Source organism: Pseudophryne corroboree, chromosome 6 (genome assembly GCF_028390025.1).
Source record: "Pseudophryne corroboree isolate aPseCor3 chromosome 6, aPseCor3.hap2, whole genome shotgun sequence".
NCBI classification, from domain to species: Eukaryota; Metazoa; Chordata; class Amphibia; order Anura; family Myobatrachidae; genus Pseudophryne; species Pseudophryne corroboree.
The window spans coordinates 759,454,146-759,477,217 of record NC_086449.1 but is presented as its reverse complement, the minus strand read 5'-3'; positions in this window follow the sequence as shown (position 1 = coordinate 759,477,217).

Genomic DNA, 23,072 nt, shown 5'->3' with positions numbered 1-23,072 from the left:
GACAACGCCAGCAATATTGTGTGTGCATTAAATATGGGCAAATTCCAGCACGTCCCATGTTTTGCACATACCTTGAATTTGGTGGTGCAGAATTATTTAAAAAACGAGAGGGGCGTGCAAGAGATGCTGTCGGTGGCCAGAAGAATTGCGGGACACTTTCGGCGTACAGGCACCACGTACAGAAGACTGGAGCACCACCAAAAACGCCTGAACCTGCCCTGCCATCATCTGAAGCAAGAAGTGGTAACGAGGTGGAATTCAACCCTATATATGCTTCAGAGGTTGGAGGAGCAGCAAAAGGCCATTCAAGCCTATACAATTGAGCACGATATAGGAGGTGGAATGCACCTGTCTCAAGCGCAGTGGAGAATGATTTCAACGTTGTGCAAGGTTCTGCAACCCTTTGAACTTGCCACACGTGAAGTCAGTTCAGACACTGCCAGCCTGAGTCAGGTCATTCCCCTCATCAGGCTTTTGCAGAAGAAGCTGGAGACATTGAAGGAGGAGCTAACACAGAGCGATTCCGCTAGGCATGTGGGACTTGTGGATGGAGCCCTTAATTCGCTTAACAAGGATTCACGGGTGGTCAATCTGTTGAAATCAGAGCACTACATTTTGGCCACCGTGCTCGATCCTAGATTTAAAACCTACCTTGGATCTCTCTTTCCGGCACACACAAGTCTGCTGGGGTTCAAAGACCTGCTGGTGAGAAAATTGTCAAGTCAAGCGGAACGCGACCTGTCAACATCTCCTCCTTCACATTCTCCCGCAACAGGGGGTGCGAGTAAAAGGCTCAGAATTCCGAGCCCACCCGCTGGCGGTGATGCAGGGCAGTCTGGAGCGACTGCTGATGCTGACATCTGGTCCGGACTGAAGGACCTGCCAACGATTACGGACATGTCGTCTACTGGCACTGCATATGATTCTCTCCCCATTGAAAGAATGGTGGAGGATTATATGAGTGACCGCATCCAAGTAGGCACGTCAGACAGTCCGTACTTATACTGGCAGGAAAAAGAGGCAATTTGGAGGCCCTTGCACAAACTGGCTTTATTCTACCTAAGTTGCCCTCCCACAAGTGTGTACTCCGAAAGAGTGTTTAGTGCCGCCGCTCACCTTGTCAGCAATCGGCGTACAAGGTTACTTCCAGAAAATGTGGAGAAGATGATGTTCATTAAAATGAATTATAATCAATTCCTCCATGGAGACATTGACCAGCAGCAATTGCCTCCACAAAGTACACAGGGAGCTGAGATGGTGGATTCCAGTGGGGACGAATTGATAATCTGTGAGGAGGGGGATGTACACGGTGATATATCGGAGGATGATGATGAGGTTGACATCTTGCCTCTGTAGAGCCAGTTTGTGCAAGGAGAGATTAATTGCTTCTTTTTTGGTGGAGGTCCAAACCAACCCGTCATTTCAGTCACAGTCGTGTGGCAGACCCTGTCACTGAAATGATGGGTTGGTTAAAGTGTGCATGTCCTGTTTATACAACATAAGGGTGGGTGGGAGGGCCCAAGGACAATTCCATCTTGCACCACTTTTTCTTTCATTTTTCTTTGCGTCATGTGCTGTTTGGGGAGTATTTTTTTGAAGGGCCATCCTGCGTGACACTGCAGTGCCACTCCTAGATGGGCCAGGTGTTTGTGTCGGCCACTAGGGTCGCTTATCTTACTCACACAGCTACCTCATTGCGCCTCTTTTTTTCTTTGCGTCATGTGCTGTTTGGGGAGTGTTTTTTGGAAGGGCCATCCTGCGTGACACTGCAGTGCCACTCCTAGATGGGCCAGGTGTTTGTGTCGGCCACTAGGGTCGCTTAGCTTACTCACACAGCTACCTCATTGCGCCTCTTTTTTTCTTTGCGTCATGTGCTGTTTGGGGAGTGTTTTTTGGAAGGGCCATCCTGCGTGACACTGCAGTGCCACTCCTAGATGGGCCAGGTGTTTGTGTCGGCCACTAGGGTCGCTTATCTTACTCACACCGCTACCTCATTGCGCCTCTTTTTTTCTTTGCGTCATGTGCTGTTTGGGGAGTGTTTTTTGGAAGGGCCATCCTGCGTGACACTGCAGTGCCACTCCTAGATGGGCCAGGTGTTTGTGTCGGCCACTAGGGTCGCTTAGCTTACTCACACAGCTACCTCATTGCGCCTCTTTTTTTCTTTGCGTCATGTGCTGTTTGGGGAGTGTTTTTTGGAAGGGTCATCCTGCGTGACACTGCAGTGCCACTCCTAGATGGGCCAGGTGTTTGTGTCGGCCACTAGGGTCGCTTAGCTTACTCACACAGCGACCTCGGTGCAAATTTTAGGACTAAAAATAATATTGTGAGGTGTGAGGTGTTCAGAATAGACTGAAAATGAGTGGAAATTATGGTTTTTGAGGTTAATAATACTTTGGGATCAAAATGACCCCCAAATTCTATGATTTAAGCTGTTTTTGAGTGTTTTTTGAAAAAAATACCCGAATCCAAAACACACCCGAATCCGACAAAAAAAATTCGGTGAGGTTTTGCCAAAACGCGGTCGAACCCAAAACACGGCCGCGGAACCGAACCCAAAACCAAAACACAAAACCCGAAAAATTTCAAGTGCACATCTCTAGTGTAAACATGCATCTGTAATCAGAATGTGCTGCATCGTACATGGGAAACTCTTTATGTACACACAGGTGGAATGGGAGAGGGAAAGGACGGACAAGCATTGATTAGAACAATAAAGGTTCATGTAATTGTGACTAGATTAGAGGTGGACACATCTATAAACACAGCATGTCTAGAGATGACCATCTATAAAGCAAAGAGTGCACCCCTCACATACCTCCCAACATGACCCTCTCCAGGAGGGACACAATGCTCTGCTTCTGGACTTTCTCTTTCTCTATGATTGCCGACACCTGTGTTGAACAGGTTAATGGATAAGAAAGGAGTTTCAGCACAGGTGCTGGCAATCATACATCATGAGGGAAGTCCAGGAGCAGAGCATTCTGTCCCTCCTGGAGAGGGTCATGTTGGGAGGTATGCCCCTTCCCCCCCCCCCCCCCCCCCCTCCAAAAAAAAAAGTCACCACTGGCTGAAGGTTGGTTCATCTTATTATAGTGGGGCAAAGCACCATTTCCCCTTATTTTCCATATGTAATGCCTACTGTACTTCCAAAAGGGATCCTCTGCTTTCTTATATTCACATAAATCCAATATATGTATATAAATAAATTAATAAATAAATAAATATATATATATATATATATATATATATATATGAATGTGGAATGTCAAAGGGAGCTGTATACTATTCTTCCAGATTATGACCACAGAATCATAAAACAACAAATAGTTTATTCATATATTGTCTATGTACATTAAAATTTGGTGAACATAGATTAGCACATAAAAATTAAATAGTGTACATATTAAAATACAAATTCCAATTTTTTTGTTGAAGACATGATATATCAGTGTATTCCATCCAATAGTATTGTATACAGGATGTCTGATGTTCTCACAACAAGATCGTACCCGACGCGTTTCGTCCCAAAGGACTTCATCAGGGGTTCATGTCTAGATGATACATATGAATTAAATAAGACCTCCGTATAATCTATCAGGTGATCATAATCTAAGATGGTGTTTTTATACATACCCATCAATATTGGAAGAATTATGAGGAAAAGGAAACCGATTTATACGGTAATGTTGTTTCCACAAGTAAATTCTGAAAGAACCATATCATAGTATAAATTAGATCATTGTATAATCAAGATCCGTAAATGATCCACTACTATAGAAGGAGGGGGGAGAGTGGATAGGGAAGAATATGGGAACCAAATATATGAACGTTAAATTTCTCCATAGAAATCATGAATACTTATATATGGATCTAATGGGCTATTTTACATATTGATAACAATGTATGGAGTATTGTAATGTAGAGAGACCTATATCAAAGGGGTCCATACATAATACTTAATTATAGGTCTCCTATAAAACCGGATGCCTCATATATCCATGTAATGATCCCAATAAATGCTACATATAACCCTAAATAGCATTTGAGTTTTATACATACCAAAAAGTTAAAATCAAAACAAGATCACGCTGAGTGCACCAGTGTTCACCATTGATCCAGCCTATAATGTAAATATTCGCTTTAAGGAACAATAATTCCTCTATAAGGATAGAAAATTTGGAAAATTTCTCCAGATAGGAGGGGGCATAAAACTTATCATACATACCCTCATATACGCACAAACTGAGGGGTTGCGTTGTTATGATCCATATCAGCTACAAACACATTTATAGTGATCCGGCCTATAAAACAATTAATAATGGCTTATAACATTTTTCTATATAATATAAACTGACATTTACTGTATAATTTACATTATTTTTATATAACAGAACTTGATACTCCATTCAATTCATTGTATGTAAAATCAGAATAATGATTTATGTTGTAACATTCCAAAGGATTCACATATGCAATCACTATTGTTACATATTTAACAAACATTGGTTACTATGAACAAACATCTGATAACAAATAATTGTTACTGTGAACAAACATCTAAGTAGCAGCCCAGCCTTCCAATATATGTCAGTGAAATACATAATGCAACATTGTAACTTACTTTGAGTAGTGACGCATTAACTATCTCTGCGTTCCACTGCGGACCCGGCGTGCGTTCCATTGCCTTCACTTCCGGTATGCTGGGCGGAAGTGATGCGGCAGTGAGAACGGCTGGATATGGCCGTGGTAGCGATCTCAATGGGTGTACTTACAACGCAGAGATAGTTAATGCGTCCACAGCGAATAAAAAACAAATCCAACCTAAGAAAAACTCCAATTATCTAATATAATAAACTAATAACATGTCACTGAGGTATATAATTTATTAAAAGGATAAGTAGAAAGAATGATAAAGCAATTAAGACATACAGGAAGTGAGTCTGCCAAGCTAAGGGTATATAAACCCACCTGTCCAGCATTATGATACACTGCTGTTCAGGAGAGCCTGTCACTACTCAAAGTAAGTTACAATGTTGCATTATGTATTTCACTGACATATATTGGAAGGCTTCTTGATGGAAGTAATAGATCCTTTCTATCAATACTTTCACATTTAGTGATAGCTTTTTCAATGCTCTTATCACTATAACCACTGTTCTTAAATTTCTTAACCATTACATCGGCCTGTTCCCTATAGACCTCATTATCCGTGCAATTCCTCTTTAATCTTTGTAGATGGCTGTGGGGTATAGACTCTAACCAATTGACATGGTGGCAGCTATTAGTGTGGATATATGTTCCCGAATCAGTTGGCGGCCGCGGGACTTCCGGCTATGGCGCACCACGTGATCGGATATACTTTGAGACGAGATAGAACTACACTAACACGGACGGTCCCGATCACGTGACGAAACGGTCACGTGATGTGACGTGAATGCGGAAGGATAGGATATCGTCTTCCTGCGGTGTGGAACTTATGTTAGAGTATAGACGGAAGTTGTTCCTGGTGCACAGGGCACTTCCGGTCATCGCAAATTTATATTTAATGTTTATAACTCGTTTTATGTGGACTTTTTTAATACTTATTATGAAATAAAGAGATATTGCATTATTCCCTAGAGTAGTGTCTGGATGTTAGATTAGGATTTGACAATTGAATGGATGTAAAAACTTTGCTAATTGTAAGTGAGAGTGGCTCCTCCCAGTAATTAGGAACCTCTAGTTAGGATGGGTATAAAAGGCTGGGAAAGGAGGCCACCAGGATATGCCTTGACAAAGATCAGCGGATCTGATCGAAACGCGTTGGCTGATGGTGAGGACCAGTGACGGACATACCAGACGAGGAAAGGACGAGGTGCTGACCACTGAGGCTGACTTTCCATGGGACTGCTGTAACATCTGCACAGCTTTTTTATAAGCACTTCAAAATTCCCAAATCTGGTAGGAAGCCACCCTCACATATTACTGGATGTAAAAGTGGACATGTGTCATATATCTATGTGACTGAAGCACACTGCATAATTGGAATCTTTTTAGTATTAAATAACTGTATTTTATATATATATGTGTGGACCCCACTTTTTATAGATTGGAATATTTGGATCCATACTATATTTTTATCCGATGAAGGGATATATGTGATGGTATTACACTAGATTGTGTTTTATTTTCTCTTACATGGTTTTATTGGGATCATCGGAATAATACCGTCTACTAATACTCGTATTATATTCTAACAAGAAGAAGGTGGGATGCATGGAAAAATACCAACCCCTTCAGATAAGTAGAGGTTTATCCCTTTCTTTTTGAATTTGTATAGTGAGAGAGCGCAGTGGATAGGAGATCCAAGTTCTTTTTAGTATTTGGATAACGCATTTGGGGTGAGGGTAGCACCCCTTTTTTGGATCACCATTCGCCTGCTGCTGGAAAAGCGCTTTTTCTATAGGTGTACTCTTTATCATTTTCAAAGGTGTCTCAGTTATCTTTTTTTCAACTTTTGGCAATTCCTTCTGCTACTCACATCCCGGACAGGTAGTACCAGGAGGAGAAAATACTTCCCCCTACGACTGCCAGTCTAACGTACCACTAGCAGAAGAAAGTGCTTCCAGTGTGAAACCACTGCCCTTCTAGGAATTACTGGTGGCACTGGGGTTGGCGCTTTTCAATCAGGCTGCCCGCAGCCCCTAGGGAGCAGCTACATCTGTATGTTTGCAAATTCTGCATTGTTTACATGTTCGTGAATTCTCTGCGCACTGTACTAGTAGGGTAAAAGAGAAATCAATGAAAGAGCTGTAACACCTGAACCTTTCATTGCTATCAGGCCACTTTGGTCATGGAGAGATTACACAGTAATCAATAGTAGTCTTTGTGCCTAGACTTACTCTATGTACTCTGTGCTGTGTACAGTGTCAGCACTTAATGAAAATATATTACTGTACATCTATGGTGAGAACATTGTCTTTCCGCTTTAAGAATGGCAAAAAATATGACGCTGACAGTAAGTAAAAACAGAGAAAAAATAAATAGTTAAATATCCGTTCTCTCTTTTTTCCTTTTTATTCTCAGCGTTCCTCTGTATTGATCTGCAGCAGATCATCTCTTTTTCTTTCAATACCAGACATGTTTAACATAAGCTTTTTATAGACCCAAACCCTTCAGTCTCCTGCTCCCCCCCCCATTCAATTTATCCGCAACCTGCTTGTCAGCATCCCCTGCCTGCATTTTCTAATCAATGTTCTTTAATCATTTGTATCTTTCTCCAATATCCATTCTCTTTATTGCCACGTTGCCCTGTGTGATGCTTTGTATCCCGCCATCATACCTCCAAATCCAGGAAGAGTGCACACATACAATACATTTCATCTGTTAAAAGAAAAACTTGAACGATTTGCGCACACTTAATTTACAAAAGTTGGGTTGTCAGACCCTTCCTCCGCTTGCGCGCAGTCTCTGACTCTTCCATTTACGAGGTGAAACATGTAGAAGAGCAAAGCACTCCATAACATGGGATCGATCTACAATTAATTAAAAATAGTGCTTACGGCTCAGGGTCTTACTATGTCCCAAGAAAACTGACACGTGAGATGACAGCGCTGACACAAGAAAAGTGGGTTTTGTTGCTGGGATTTTTTTTTCTTTATTTTTATAAATGGTCCTGCCATCATGAATTAAATCATAAAAAATAAAAAAAACAACCCTAACTTCTTTACTGGCATTTCCTCCTTATTGCTAGCGACAGTCATAGTGGTGTTAGAAGTTAACATAGAAACATGGCTCCTAGAACCGCTGTAGGTTTGTAAAATGCAGTTAATGATGCTATATAATATTATTATTATTATTATTATTATTATTGTTGTTCTTCTTATTATTACTATTACCAGTGCAGTAACAGGGCATTACAGTGCCTTATGCTTGCCATGACCCCTGAGCACTTGATGCCATACTGAGGGGGCGGGGCTGCCTGCTGACCTGGAAGAACAGCACTGCCCGGAACATCCTCAGGGGTGTGGATTAATAGATCGACAAAGTTACAGTCAACAGTCAATAGGCCGACACCATGTGGCCGACATGCGTTAGGTCGACAGGTACAAAAGGTCAAAAGTACTTAAGGTCGACAGGTTCAAAAGGTCAACATGATAGTGTTGACACACAAATGCACAGCACATGTTTTTGGCATGTTCTGTGACCACCATTAGTGCAAGTATGTACTCTCGCAGGCTCACTTCTCTCACCACGCTTCGGGTAGGAAACTATTCCCAATAGAAAACATGTAAAAAACAAACAAAAATGTGTTGACCATTTGTGTGTTGACCATTGTCATGTCGACGTTTTGACCTTATCAAAATGTTGTACCTGTTGACCCAAACCACTGTCGACCTTTCAGTTGTCAACCTTTTGTACCTGTCAATCTAAAGCATATTGACCATTTGATGTCGGCCTTGACTGTCGATCATAACATTGTTGCTCTGTTATACCACACCCTTTATGCCCCTGATCTACTTCTCAAGACGTCAGAGCTGTATTAGCAATTTATGCTACACTAAAAATCCATGTTCTTTAACTGTAACAGTTATGGAGCAATGGGTCAACATGGATTAGGTCGACAGTCAATTGGTCAACCACTATTGGTTGACATTGAAATGGTTGACACAGGAAACAGGTCTACACGTGGAAATAGTCAACATGGCATTTTTAAACTTTTTTGGTGTCGTTTTTTGAGTAACATGACTGGGAATCCCAGTTAGTGCACTGTGTCCCCTTGCATAGCTCGCTTTGCTTTCATGTTACTATTCCCAGTTGTAGTCTACAAGGATGGTAAGGTACGAAAAAGTAAAAAATAAAATAAAAATGTAATAAAGCCAAGCCGACCTTTTCATGTGTTGACCTGTCCTATGTTGAACATTTTAATGCATCAACCTTTTTCCTGTGTCGTCCATATCAATGTCAACCAGTAGTCGTCGACCACCTAGTCCATGGTCAACCTAATCCATTGAAAGAAATTCGCCAAATTCTCCTCCAAGACCTTAAATTCACACTTTTTTTAGTATCCAGATCGCAGTTCCCATACTTGTAATGGTAAATGCGATCTGCCCGAATTTAGAAAAAAAAATTGTAACAAAATACTGGAGGGATCGCTGTGATAATAACGCTATCTTGAGATAACATTATCCAGGCTTCTCACAGGTTCCCTTACTCCTGCACAGTCTTCTCTGCCTGCTGGTAGTGAAGGCTGAGCTTGGATCTGGCCCCTGTGAACAGAGCCATGTGTGTCTGATAGACCACAGGCTGATTAATGTGTGGAAAAAACAAATACCTGCACCCAGGTACCGGTGATCTGGTAAGAGCAGTCGGTTATTTGATCACTGTGCAACCCATAGGGGTTAGCCAGCAGTGGTGGTGCCTTCGTGGTGACAATCTCAGGGTATTTTTCACAAAAAATACCCTGAGAATTACAGAAAGAGGATTCGCAGAGACAGAACTTTCTCACAAGCGCTGGGCATAATTCAGCATGGAACACTGATGCCCTGTGTATTGTGCACAAGCGCAGAATCTGTACTGCGTGTGCGCACACTGTGAGATGCGACAACATCTCACATGTGCGAACGCTTCTGCCAGATTGACATGCAGAGGCGTTAGCTGGGCGGGAGGGGGCGTCACAGCAGCACTGGAGGGGCGCGTTCTGGAAAACGCACACGTGTTCCGGACTGTTTGCGGGGTGGGCCGTGGCGGTTGTAGCTGCTGCGACCTGAAACATGGCAGGTAGCTACCTGTCTTCGCAGCTAGGCTGCCTAGGCAGAGGGCTACCTTAAACATGCAAAAGCATCGCCGCCGTGCAATGCTTTCGAATGTGTGTGTGTGTGGGGGGGAGACTGGACCCGGCATGCAAGATGGACTTGCCATGTGCTGGGTGTCCCCCCATATGTCAGAGTAAGGCATCGTAAATGTCCGATTTTTCACACATTTACGATCCATAGTGAATTAGGCTCTCTGTCCCTGCATGTGATAATTGATACATCCTTGCGATGTATTTAAATATTCCAATGTGAATGTGTGTGCCCATTAATGTCCTAATGCAAATGGTATGTTTACTGAGTAACAATATAGAAAAATAACATGATATGGCTCTGCAAGAGAGTTAGAGATATTTTTGAATAGTAACTTTAAAAACAAAGAATATCTGAAGTCTTCCCACCCCACCTGTCACATAAACCTGTCTATCCCTCCGTGACTTGTACAGTCCTCTTTCTTAGTGCAACGCTTAAAAATGTACTCCCCTGTGACTATTAAAGCCAAATAATTCTAGTTTTCCCTTCTCACCTCCTCTGAAAGGCTTCAGTCTTCTACGCCAAAAACTGATCTATCCAAAATAGACACTCTATAAACTAGACATTATATGAAGGCTGAAGATTCTCCTTACTAATATATAATTTACAGCTCCATCCTCAGAATCCTATGAGAGACTGTAGGTAAAAGTTGGAAGCACACAATAGATGCCGTGAATTAGTTACTTAAACATGACATCTAGAGAAAAATGAGTATGGGTAAGAGGAGGCAGAGAGTCTGAGATGGTAGCGAAAATAAAATATAAACAATTGTCAAGAATAAATAATGGTTTTATAGAGAAAAAGATCTAGGCTTGAGAAGGCTTAGGAATAAAACATAACTATGTACCACTGTGGATGTGAAGACATTTCACATTGAGACACAGAAATGTTAAAGGACAATATAGTGAAACGCTATACTGTATACTATCTTAAAAAATGGTCTTTTAGAGCTTTACAAGTGCGTTCCTATGGCAGGTCACATCTGGGCACGTCCTTTCGCTCTTAGCGAACTTCGATCAACAGGATCACTGTCCGTTGCCCAGTAATGCAGAAGGAAGATGGTGCCATATTTATTATAAACAGTTATTTCTGTAGTGCACACATATTCTGCGGCAGTTTACAGAGAATATTAGCCCTATATTAGTGGAACTTACAATCTTTTGGATTGATTCAGACATGTGCTCTAATGCAGTCGCAGCTGTGAATTTGTACATAGCGGCTGTGAGAGAATATACAAATTAGAGATGTGCGCCGGACCATTTTTGTTGGTTTTGATTCAAATTTGTCATCCGGTTTTGGTTTTCATTTTGTTTTGAAAAAATGCTGTGACTGGTTTTGGTTTTGTATTTTTTTCAAAAATAAAAAAAAGCTAAAACAAATAATTTGGGTCTCTTTTGTTCCTTTTTTTTGTTATAGCACATCTATGAAACATTGCCACACAGCAGTGACAGAAAAGAAAAGTGATGCAAGATGGAATTGATCATGTCACTTCAGCGACAGGGACTGACACTTTTGTGGCTGAAGTGCTTGGTTTGTTTGGGCCCCCACAAAACATTTTTTTTGGAAGGACTACCTCTGATCTCTAATGATGATGATGATGAGGGTGTTAATTTCTTGTAGAAAATAATTCATAAACTTGCCACAAATTACATAAAATAGAGAGGTGCCTGGATGGGTAACGTTCTAATTTGGAGCCTCTCAGATGTAACAGATGCCTTCACAAATGTTTGTATTTGGGTAAAAAGAAATCCCCACCCAAGTGGTGACTTTTTTGGTCTTATGCCCAGGCATCATAATGTCTTTCTTTTTATCACAGAAAAGAACTGCAGCCACTGCTGGCTGACTTAATCAAGCTACATCTTCAACATCCTCATTCTCAGTATCAGAAAGTAGTAATACACACATATGCCCCTCATCCTGTACCACTTCCACACAAGTATCCTCAATTTCTATTATGTCCTCATCACCATCTTTACTTATATTGCTCCCTACATGTGCAGATGTTGCAGAAATGGTGGAAGGATATGAAAGAGACTTCTCGATGAGGACAGTGTGAGAAGTGTCAGACACACATGCAGAAGAAGATGCATTGCTGACAGTTGCAGAACCACCACTCATAAATAAAGGTCAATGCCTGAGTCTTTCCTTGCGACAGTGTGTGGTGAATGGCATGTTGGCAATTTTATGTTTTTCTGCATCAAACTTTCCCTTTATTAGAGATGTTTTTTTTCTTTACTACTGTATATTGTTTTATTTTATTTTATTTTACATGCCCTGACTTGAATGCCCTTGAGCATCAGCTTTAGTAGATGATGTTGAATTGTCATTATGACTAGTGGCAGCAGTGATAGTATTTGGTTGCTCTTTTCTAAAGTGATTGTTATCTATTTTTCAATTCACAGATTACTGTGGCAATTCAAAGGGCTTTTATAATATTATGTGCATGAATAATAAACGCACAGGTTTACAGTGCACACAGGTTGTACAAACTTAAAATAATACTTTTTTTACTTTTATTTTTTGTAATTTTAGTTTTTAACTCTTTTGAAACTTTTTTTTGTATTTTTTTAACTTTTTTAGCAACAGACACAGCACAGCCACTTGTTATGAGTCTGAACACTTCACAGCCAGGGTTAACCAGCAGAGTATAGTCCAGCACACAGCAGTGTGCCTGAGAACAGAGTGAAATGGTGCGGAGTCACCACTGCTGGGTCCTATTATAGAATCCAAAACCCAATGATTTTAACCAGGTACTAAATGCAGTGGCGGAACTGGGGTTGGTGACACCTGGTGCGGCCAAGAGACCCCCGACATACAAAAAGGTGTGTAGCTTTATGTGCAGGTTGGGTAGCCTTGCAGGAGTCCTATTGCCACCACTAGAGAGTAGGCATGTATGGTTTGGGTTATGGATGGAATGAGACTCTATTTCAGATTCTGCCGTAGGCAGTAGCAGGGACAGACTGGGGGCCAAAATTGGCCCTGACATTTGCATATACACATTTGACAGGGGCGCATGTGCCATGAGAGGGGGCACGGGAGCATGCCTCGAGTCAGGGGGCGTGGACTTGCGGCCTGCCCCCATTTCCATGGAGATGGCCGGGGACGTGCCGCAAGTCTGGGGGTGTGGACTCGTGGCCTTCCTGACTCTCTGTGTGACAGGACCAGACCACCAGCCCATCGGCCCTTCTGCATACTTGCCTACTTTAAATTTCTCCTCTCTGGAAGAAGCTCGGAGAGGATACGCTGCAGGAGACTTCAGGGGCGGGGGCTGACTGTGACATCACCAAGCCCCACCCACATTGAGAAAATGCTGCGATTTGCGGGTTCGTGAGAAGGGGCAGAGCTAAAATGATGCAATTTCCGCCATTTTAACCCCTTCACCACCCCACGGACTTGCGAATACGGGATAATATCTCTCCATCCTGCCCACATCACTAGGGTGCGAGCAGCATGCGGGAGACCTGCCTACTGTTATGGGGGTGCGGTGGGCTACCCAAAAAACGGGAGCCTCCCGCAGCTTCCGGGAGAGCAGGCAAGTATGCCCTTCTGGCATTTACCAGAAGTGCCAGATGGGCTGTCCGGCCATGGGCAGCAGCATAAATAGAGTACGCATAGCCCTTTTTGGTGTAGTTTGCCCTTAATAATAGCACAGTTACATTGTAATGCCAAGTATAAGCTAGCATGTAAGTGTAAGTCTCGAATTTATATGCAGGAGTGAAAAAAAATAACTTTAAAAGAGTCTTGTTTTACAATTAAATCCAAGAGGGAACATGAAGAGGGATAGCCAAGCACAAAAAGATAGACCACACAGCAATTAAACAGTGATCATAAAGCAGACAAAAGGAAAATAGTTTTACACCTTGCAGCCATGCAAGCTCCCAAAGGCACTGTCTTATACTAAGGCCTTCCCTCGCCGGGGTTTGTAGGAGTGAGCCTGTAGCGCTACTAGATCAAGCTATTAAGAGATTCCAGGGGACAAAGGTCTCTTTAATCTAAAAAGAAAGACAGTGAGAAAAGTCCTGACTGCGCTCAAATTTCTAGGTGCACTGGGCAAAAAGTAGACTCGAACAATAAAAGGCTGCAGCATCTCTCAGGCCTTTTGCTGTGTTGAGGTGTCACCGCAATGACAAATCCTCATGTATTACACACTCTAATTCCCACCCTAATCTGAATTAGATGTATATCTGGAAGCTATGATATGCCACTGTGGTCTTGAAGCCTGTCACTCTCACAAATGCCTTATTAAGCCAACACTGAGAACACTCATGAATCTAATCGGTTATTACAGATTTTTTTTTCTTTGTCCTGTCAAGGTGATTGTTATTAAACCCTTTGTATAAGACACAGACTATGTGCAGTAAAAACTGGAGATGTCATAACAACGGCTAATCTTCTTACCTTTGATTATTTTAGTATTTCTCTTAGATGATGAAAAAATATAACAAAAATAGATAATATTGACATTAACTGGTTAATTTCACATTTAATATATTATTCAAGTTTTACTGTGATTTGCAGCAGGTACAAATGAACCTAATTATTATTGTCCAGCTGCTACCATAATTGTAAATATGAAAGAGGTGTGTGCAATGTATACCTACTAGAGATGAGCGGGTTCGGTTCCTCGGAATCCGAACCCCCCTGAACTTCACCCATTTTACACGTGTCCGAGGCATACTCGGATTCTCCCGTATGGCTCGGTTAACCCGAGCGCGCCCGAACGTCATCATCCCGCTGTCGGATTCTTGCGAGATTCGGATTCTATATAAGGAGCCGCGCGTCGCCGCCATTTTTCACTCGTGCATTGGAAATGATAGTGAGAGGACGTGGCTGGCGTCCTCTCACTTTGTTTCAGGGGGCTGCATATCTTTATTCTGGGGACCAGCAATATTATAGGAGGAGTACAGTGCAGAGTTTTGCTGACCAGTGACCACCAGTATTATACGTTGTCTGCCTGAAAAACGCTCCATATCTGTGCTCAGTGTACTGCATATATCTGTGCTCACACTGCTTTATTGTGGGGACTGGGGACCAGCAGTATTATATAGGAGGAGTACATTGCAGAGTTTTGCTGACCAGTGACCACCAGTATACGTTGTCCGCCTGAAAAACGCTCCATATCTGTGCTCAGTGTGCTGCATATATCTGTGCTCACACTGCTTTATTGTGGGGACTGGGGACCAGCAGTATTATATAGGAGGAGTACAGTGCAGAGTTTTGCTGACCAGTGACCACCAGTATACGTTGTCTGCCTGAAAAACGCTCCATATCTGTGCTCAGTGTGCTGCATATATCTGTGCTCACACTGCTTTATTGTGGGGACTGGGGACCAGCAGTATTATATAGGAGGAGTACAGTGCAGAGTTTTGCTGACAAGTGACCACCAGTATTATACGTTCTCTGCCTGAAAAACGCTCCATATCTGTGCTGCATTGTAGTATATAGTAGGAGTACAGTGCATAATTTTGCTGACCACCAGTTTATAATACAGTATATAGGAGTACGGTACAGAAGGCCACTGCTCTACCTACCTCTGTGTCGTCAAGTATACTATCCATCCATACCTGTGGTGCATTTCAGTTTTGCACAGTTTGCTGACCACCAGTATATAATATATAGCAGTACGGTACATTAGGCCACTGCTCTACCTACCTCTGTGTCGTCAAGTATACTATCCATCCATACCTGTGGTGCATTTCAGTTTTGCACAGTTTGCTGACCACCAGTATATAATATATAGCAGTACGGTACACTAGGCCACTGCTCTACCTACCTCTGTGTCGTCAAGTATACTATCCATCCATGCCTGTGGTGCATTTAAGTTTTGCACAGTTTGCTGACCACCAGTATATAATATATAGCATTACGGTACAGTAGGCCACTGCTCTACCTACCTCTGTGTCGTCAAGTATACTATCCATCCATACCTGTGGTGCATTTCAGTTGTGCGCAGTATATATAGTAGTAGGCCATTGCTATTGATACTGGCATATAATTCAACACATTAAAAAATGGAGAACAAAAATGTGGAGGTTAAAATAGGGAAAGATCAAGATCCACTTCCACCTCGTGCTGAAGCTGCTGCCACTAGTCATGGCCGAGACGATGAAATGCCATCAACGTCGTCTGCCAAGGCCGATGCCCAATGTCATAGTAGAGAGCATGTAAAATCCAAAAAACAAAAGTTCAGTAAAATGACCCAAAAATCAAAATTAAAAGCGTCTTAGGAGCAGCGTAAACTTGCCAATGTGCCATTTACGACACGGAGTGGCAAGGAACGACTGAGGCCCTGGCCTATGTTCATGGCTAGTGGTTCAGCTTCACATGAGGATGGAAGCACTCATCCTCTTGCTAGAAAACTGCAGTGCCACTCCTAGATGGGCCAGGTGTTTGTGTCGGCCACTTGGGTCACTTAGCTTAGTCACACAGCTACCTCATTGCGCCTCTTTTTTTCTTTGCTTCATGTACTGTTTGGGGACTATTTTTTTGAAGTGCCATCCTGCCTGACACTGCAGTGCCACTCCTAGATGGGCCAGGTGTTTGTGTCGGCCACTTGTGTCGTTTAGCTTAGCCATCCAGCGACCTTGGTGCACCTCTTTTTTTCTTTGCATCATGTGCTGTTTGGGGACTATTTTTTAAATCTGCCATCCTGTCTGACACTGCAGTGCCACTTCTAGATGGGCCAGGTGTTTGTGTCGGCCACTTGGGTCGCTTAGCTTAGTCACACAGCTACCTCATTGCGCCTCTTTCTTTTTCATCCACTAGGGGTCACTGGAGTACTCTAGGGATATGGACGGTTCCACAGGAACTAGGCACTGAATAGTTAAACTTTGACTATACCTCCCCTCCATATCCCAGAGTACCTCAGTGTTTTTTCGGTGCTCACCGAGACTAGGCTTGTGGAAGTTGATCCACAATTACTGAATTTTTTGATTATTTTTTTATTGGAATCCCTTTCCCCCTTCCAAGAAGGCGAGGGTCTGGGATAGGAAAGCTGCTGAAGCAGCTTTGGGTGTCGGACCTCTCTAGAAGAGCTCCCTCACTACCACGTGCAGGTCACCTGCAGTAAAAGGCTGACAGTGCTTACAGAGAAGCCCCGTCATTGCCCTCCCCACAGGGTCCAGGTATGTTGAACGGGGCGGTCAGCTCACGCTGCCGCCCTGCTGTGTGGGATACTATGTGTGTGTGTGTGGCCGCCGGCCGCTGCCTTCAGCCGCCCGCCGCCGCTTCCAGTGCCGCTGTTTATGCTGTGTCCCCCGCCGCTCTGAGCTGTGCCGGCCACGTTGATTTATGCATAGGCCGCTCCACGGCTCTATGCAGCGCGCTCCGCGGCCCTCGATGCCACTTCCAGCTCCCTCTCCACCATAGCCCGGCTCCGTGTATAGAGAACGATACACGGAGCACGGGGGGGGGGGGGGGGGGCACACAAATGTGAGTAACTTTGATGCCACAGTGATGTTCCCTGCACACAGAAATGTCAGGGTCACTGGATAAAATCTCATGATTCAACTCTTGTTGATAAAAGAAGTATGTTTACTAGAATACAGCAGCGCTGCATATGTATTACAATAGGCTATTAAGTCTTTGTTAAACATGATACATGTTGCTCATATATGTGCAGGTTTGAATGCAACATAGTATGTTTATTAAATCTGCTTACATAATTATAAGTCTGCATATTTAACCATTTTTCCTGTTGTTTTTCCAGAATTTCCTGTATTACATCTCTCCTCCATTGAAGGCGCAGGGGTGTTAAGGGGAATTTGGAACCAGGCATATTGCTGACGTGTACTGCACTTGGCCAGATATATATTTGTAAAGACACCTTAGTGCTATTTACTGAGTCGCGCAAGTTGTATTTTGTATTGTCTGTCGGTATAATGAGTAAGACACCAGCACAGACTATTATTCTTATCATAACTGTTTATAATGATATTATCCCAAAGACTGCAAATCTGAATCATGGCTGTGGTCAGCCAAATACTGGCTTTGTTCACTGTTGTAAAGTAAGATGTGTTATACAATTGGTCAGCACATGGTGATTATAAAACAGTATCTGTGGAGCACTGCAAGCATTGTGAGTTCAGGCTCACCTGCAGCAGCTTTGCTTAATTCACTTAGCCACACCACAATTGGATACGCCCGATCTCATCTGATCTTGGAAGCTGAGCAGTGTTGGGCCTGGTTAGCCACCTGGGAATACAAGGTGCTGTAGGTATTTCTCAGGTTTTTAAGCCTGTGAGTGGTCACATTTAGTTTCAGACCTCTAAGAATTATTATACTTCTGAATCAGGATATATCTGGATATATGTATATGGGTATATAATATATATGTGTATGTATGCATATATGAAATATATATATATATTTATAAGGTCTGAGTATGTGTGAATATACATGGTTGTATATGTGTGTATATATATATATATATATTATGCTGACATTAAAAATCTATTTTGGCAAGACTACAGTGGTGCAATTGGTCAGCACACAGTGCTTATTAAACAGTATCTGTTGAGCACTGCAAACATTGTGAGTTCAGGCCTCACCTCCCCAGATCCCAAGTGGCCTAATGGATAGGACACTGCCCTCCTAAACCAGGGATTGTGGGTTCAGGTACCATCTGGATTGCAAGTCACTACAGCAACCATTTCATCACCAGAGTTGATGTTTAAACAGCAGCTTTTGCTTATTATTTTTACAGGTGGCTCTGTAGCCAAGTGGTTAGGCTTCCCGCCCACAGTGAACATTGTGATTGCATGGACACTGGTTCAGATCCTGGTTTAACAGGTGTAATATATATATATATATATATATATATATATAATAATAATAAAAAAAACATGGTAGGACACCATTTTTTACGTTACTTCCTGGGTCTTTGCTGGAGGTTGCTGCCCTACAACACTCAGCTTCTGAGGGAGCGGGGGGTTGTTAGGAATTTAATTTATTAATTGTTTTTGACAGCATGTCTCTACAGGAAGATTCACTATTGCTGGAAACCACATGCACGGTTATGCAGGTTTATACACAGATTACTTCCGTGGTGTACTTACTGGTCGGGGTACATGATCACTGAGTCTAATGCATAATCAAACAAGCACCTTCGCTGCAGAGTCGGTCACACAGTGTGTCGGACAAATTCGACTGCGCAGACAGACCCTTACCGGTCCTCTTTGGGGGGAATGCGGGCGCATGTACTGCCTGAGAGGGAAAAATTTACTGTTTCAGCTAGATTGTTGCGGTCGATTCGCCGCCAGCCCTCATAGCACCAGGCCAGTACGTCAGGTTCTCAGCGAAGGCTGAACAATTTCCAATGAGAGACAATTGCAATTATTGGGCATTTAATTACCTATCGGAGTGTACCCTACACAGCAGTAGGGCTGTTGCTTCGCCCTGCTTTGGTAAGGGTTTGAGGTAACAAGGCTGTAGTGGCAGGGCGCTCCAGTTCAGGTTTGCCCTAAATAAAGACCACCTTACACTTCTTGCTGCCTACAGCTTCTGTGAATTTGGCAGTTGGTTCTTGCGTCACAGCTTCGCTAGTGGCACACAACGTCCACTTTGGCTACGTTCCAAACGAGAATTGATCGCAGACCGAGTGGGGGGGGAAATCTGATTTCCTACCATTGTCTACGCGAATTCCTGAATGATTCCGTCTCAACGATTTCAATTTCTAGGTATGATTCTCGATACGGTAAATCAAAGAATTTACCTACCCGAACAGAAGTACAGGTCATTCGTCATCTGGTACAATTAGTGCTCAAGCATCGCACAGTCTCGGTTCATTTGTACATTCGCCTATTAGACACAATGGTGGCGGCTTTTGAAGCGCTTCAGTTTGGAAGACTTCACTCACGTCCTTTTTAACTGGATGTGCTCGCAATGGTTGGCTGTGGCCTAACGAGTACAGTGTCTGCCTGCAATGCATGCCAAAAACAATGGTCGGGCTCGCTTCTGCAGATTCACCGCAGGGTGAGGTGGTCTCCAAGGGCCAGGGTGTCTCTACTCTGGTGGCTCAAAGTACAGAATCTAACCGCAGGGAAACGGTTCGGCGCCTGGAATTGGATAATTCTCACGGCGGACGCGAGTCTCAGAGGTTGGGGAGCTGTAGTTCAAAATTTTCAGCTCCAGGGTCTCTGGGCGGATCACGAAAGATTGCTGTCTATAAATGTCCTGGAACTCTGGGCAATTTACAATGCGCTACGACAAGCAGTGCACATGCTGCAGGCTCAGGCTGTTCAGGTGCAGTCAGACAATGCGACGGTGGTCGCATACATCAACAAACAAGGAGGAACGAAAAGCCGCATGGCAATGTGGGAAGTAGCTCGAGTCCTCAATTGGGCCGAGGTGATTTTGTCGGCAGTATTCATTCCGGGAGTGGACAACTGGGAGGCGGATTATCTCAGATGCCGGGATTTTTATCCAGGATGTGCATTAAATCCAGAAGTGTTTCACATGCTGGTCCAGAAGTAGGGTTACCCGCAAGTGGACCTGATGGCATCTCGCCACAATTATCAAACGCCCCAGTACGTGTCCAGAATGAGAGATCCAAAGGCAGTGGCGGTGGATGCTCTCACAATCAAGTGGCCATACAGTCTCGTGTATCTGTTTCCACCGTTTTCCGCTGCTCCCTCTGTTGCTAAAACGGATCAAAAGAGAGTCCGTCACAGTCATACTAGCGGCGCCTCATTGGCCTCGGAGAGCTTGGTTTTCAGATCTCCGCGGTCTACTCGTGGACGTTCCTTGGCCGCTCCCACTGCGTCCGGACCTGTTACAACAGGTTCTTTTTCTCCGATTTAGCGCGGCTGCGTTTGACAGAGTGGCTGTTGAGACAGCCCTCTTAAAAAGAGAGGGCATTCCAGAATAGGTTATACCAACCATGTTACGAGCTAGGAAGCCGGGTACGGCAGCTCATTATTACAGAATTTGGCGTGCCTATATAGGTTGGTGTGAAGTTCGGAAGTTTCCGACATCATCTTTCAAGTTATCCCGTCTTTTGTTATGTCTACAGATAGGGTTAGATGGAGGTCGGCGTTTATCCACACTAAAGGTGCAGATATCTGCGTTGTCAATTTATTTTCAAAGAAGATTGGCTCTATTGCCGTCGGTACACACCTTTATGCAGGGTATCCTCAAGTACAGCCTCCATTTCACTCCACTTACTGCGCCATGGGACTTGAATCTGGGTTTAGATTTCTTATAGTCTTTTTGTTTTGAACCCTTACAACAAGTGGATATTAAGTTTCTCACTTGGGAAACAATTTCTCTCCTAGCCTTAGCTTCGGCAGGGCGGGTTTCAGTTTTGGGTGCCTTGTCATGCAAGCCACCGTATTTAGTGTTTCATAATGACAGAACGGAATTTTAGACGAATCCCGCTTTCCTGCCAAAAGTAGGGTCCTCTTTTCACATCAATCATCCAATAGTAGTTCCTGTGTTAACTGGAGATTCTGGAATTTTGGTTGTGGTACGCACATTACAAGTTTATGTATTCCGAACGTCTACAGTTCCTAAGACGGATACGTTGTTATTCTCTATGATGCGGCCAAGATGGGTTGGCCACCTTCTAAGCAGACCTTATCCAGATGGATAAAACTGACCATACGTCAGGCTTACCTTCATGTTAGGTTACAGCCGCCTACATGAGTAACAGCTCATTCCACATGTTCTCCGGGAATGTCATGGGCAGCTGGTCATGGAGTTCTACGACACAGCTTTGCAGTGCGGCTACATGGTCTTCAGTGCACATGTTTGTGCGCTTTTACAGGTTTGATACTTTTGCGGCATCAGCATCTAGCTTTGGCCGTCTAGTGTTACAGGTGCCAAACAGCTCTCCCGCCCAGGGGGGAAACTTTGGTACGTCCCTAGAGTACTCCAGTGACCCCTAGTGGATGAAAAAGAAAATAGGATTTTGGTACTTACCAGGTAAATCCTTTTCTTTGAATCCATAGGGGGCACTGGACGCCCACCCAGAGCAGTTGTTTACTTGGTGGTGGTAAGTGCAGGGAATTTTATGGTAACACACTCTTACCGACTGTTTCAAATTAGAAATTCTATCGGGTTGGTGTCAACTGTTAGTTGTCAGTTTCGTTTGTGTCAACTTTATTGTTGTCCGTTTTTGGTTATATGTATTTCTCCATTGTCAACCTCTATAGCTCCAGTTCGGCTCAGTAAAAAAACACTGAGGTACTCTGGGATATGGAGGGGAGGTATAGTCAAAGTTTAACTATTCAGTGCCTAGTTCCTGTGGAACCGTCCATATCCCTAGAGTACTCCAGTGCCCCCTATGAATTCAAAGAAAAGGATTTACCTGGTAAGTACCAAAATCCTATTTTTTTTCTTTGCATCATGTGCTGTTTGGGGACTATTTTTTTGAAGTGCCATCCTATCTGACACTGCAGTGCCACTCCTAGATGGGCCAGGTGTTTGTGTCGGCCACTTGGGTTGCTTAGCTTAGTCACACAGCTACCTCATTGCGCCTCTTTTTTTCTTTGCATCATGTGCTGTTTGGGGACTATTTTTAAATCTGCCATCCTGTCTGACACTGCAGTGCAACTCCTAGATGGGCCAGGTGTTTGTGTCGGCCACTTGGGTCACTTAGCTTAGTCATCCAGCGACCTCGGTGCAAATTTTAGGACTAAAAATAATATTGTGAGGTGTGAGGTGTTCAGAATAGACTGAAAATGAGCGGAAATTATGGTTATTGAGGTTAATAATACTATGGGATCAAAATGACCCCCAAATTCTATGATTTAAGCTGTTTTTTAGGGTTTTTTGTAAAAAAACACCCGAATCCAAAACACACCCGAATCCGACAAAAAATGTTCAGGGAGGTTTTGCCAAAACGCGTCCGAATCCAAAACACAGCCACGGAACCGAATCCAAAACCAAAACACAAAACCCGAAAAATTTCCGGTGCACATCACTAATACCTACCTCCCCTGGGAGCACCTGACACAGTAGTGCATAAAACGGGACATACTGTACTGTAACCCTTTTTGATTGCAGGAATTTTATTGTTTATAGAACAAACCAAATAATGGCTGTAACTAGGGGTGTGCGAGTAGTGCTACCTTCCAGAGCGCAAAACTGAGGGGGCAGCACTGTCGCTGCCCAAGTGTCACTTGAATTTGACATGCAAGTTAAATGGAGTGGCAATCTGCAGCCTGGCAAAGCCTCCTGAGAGCTGACCCCCTTCTTTATAATGTCATGACATCACATGGGCGGAGGGGCCAAATAAAAAAATTTAGG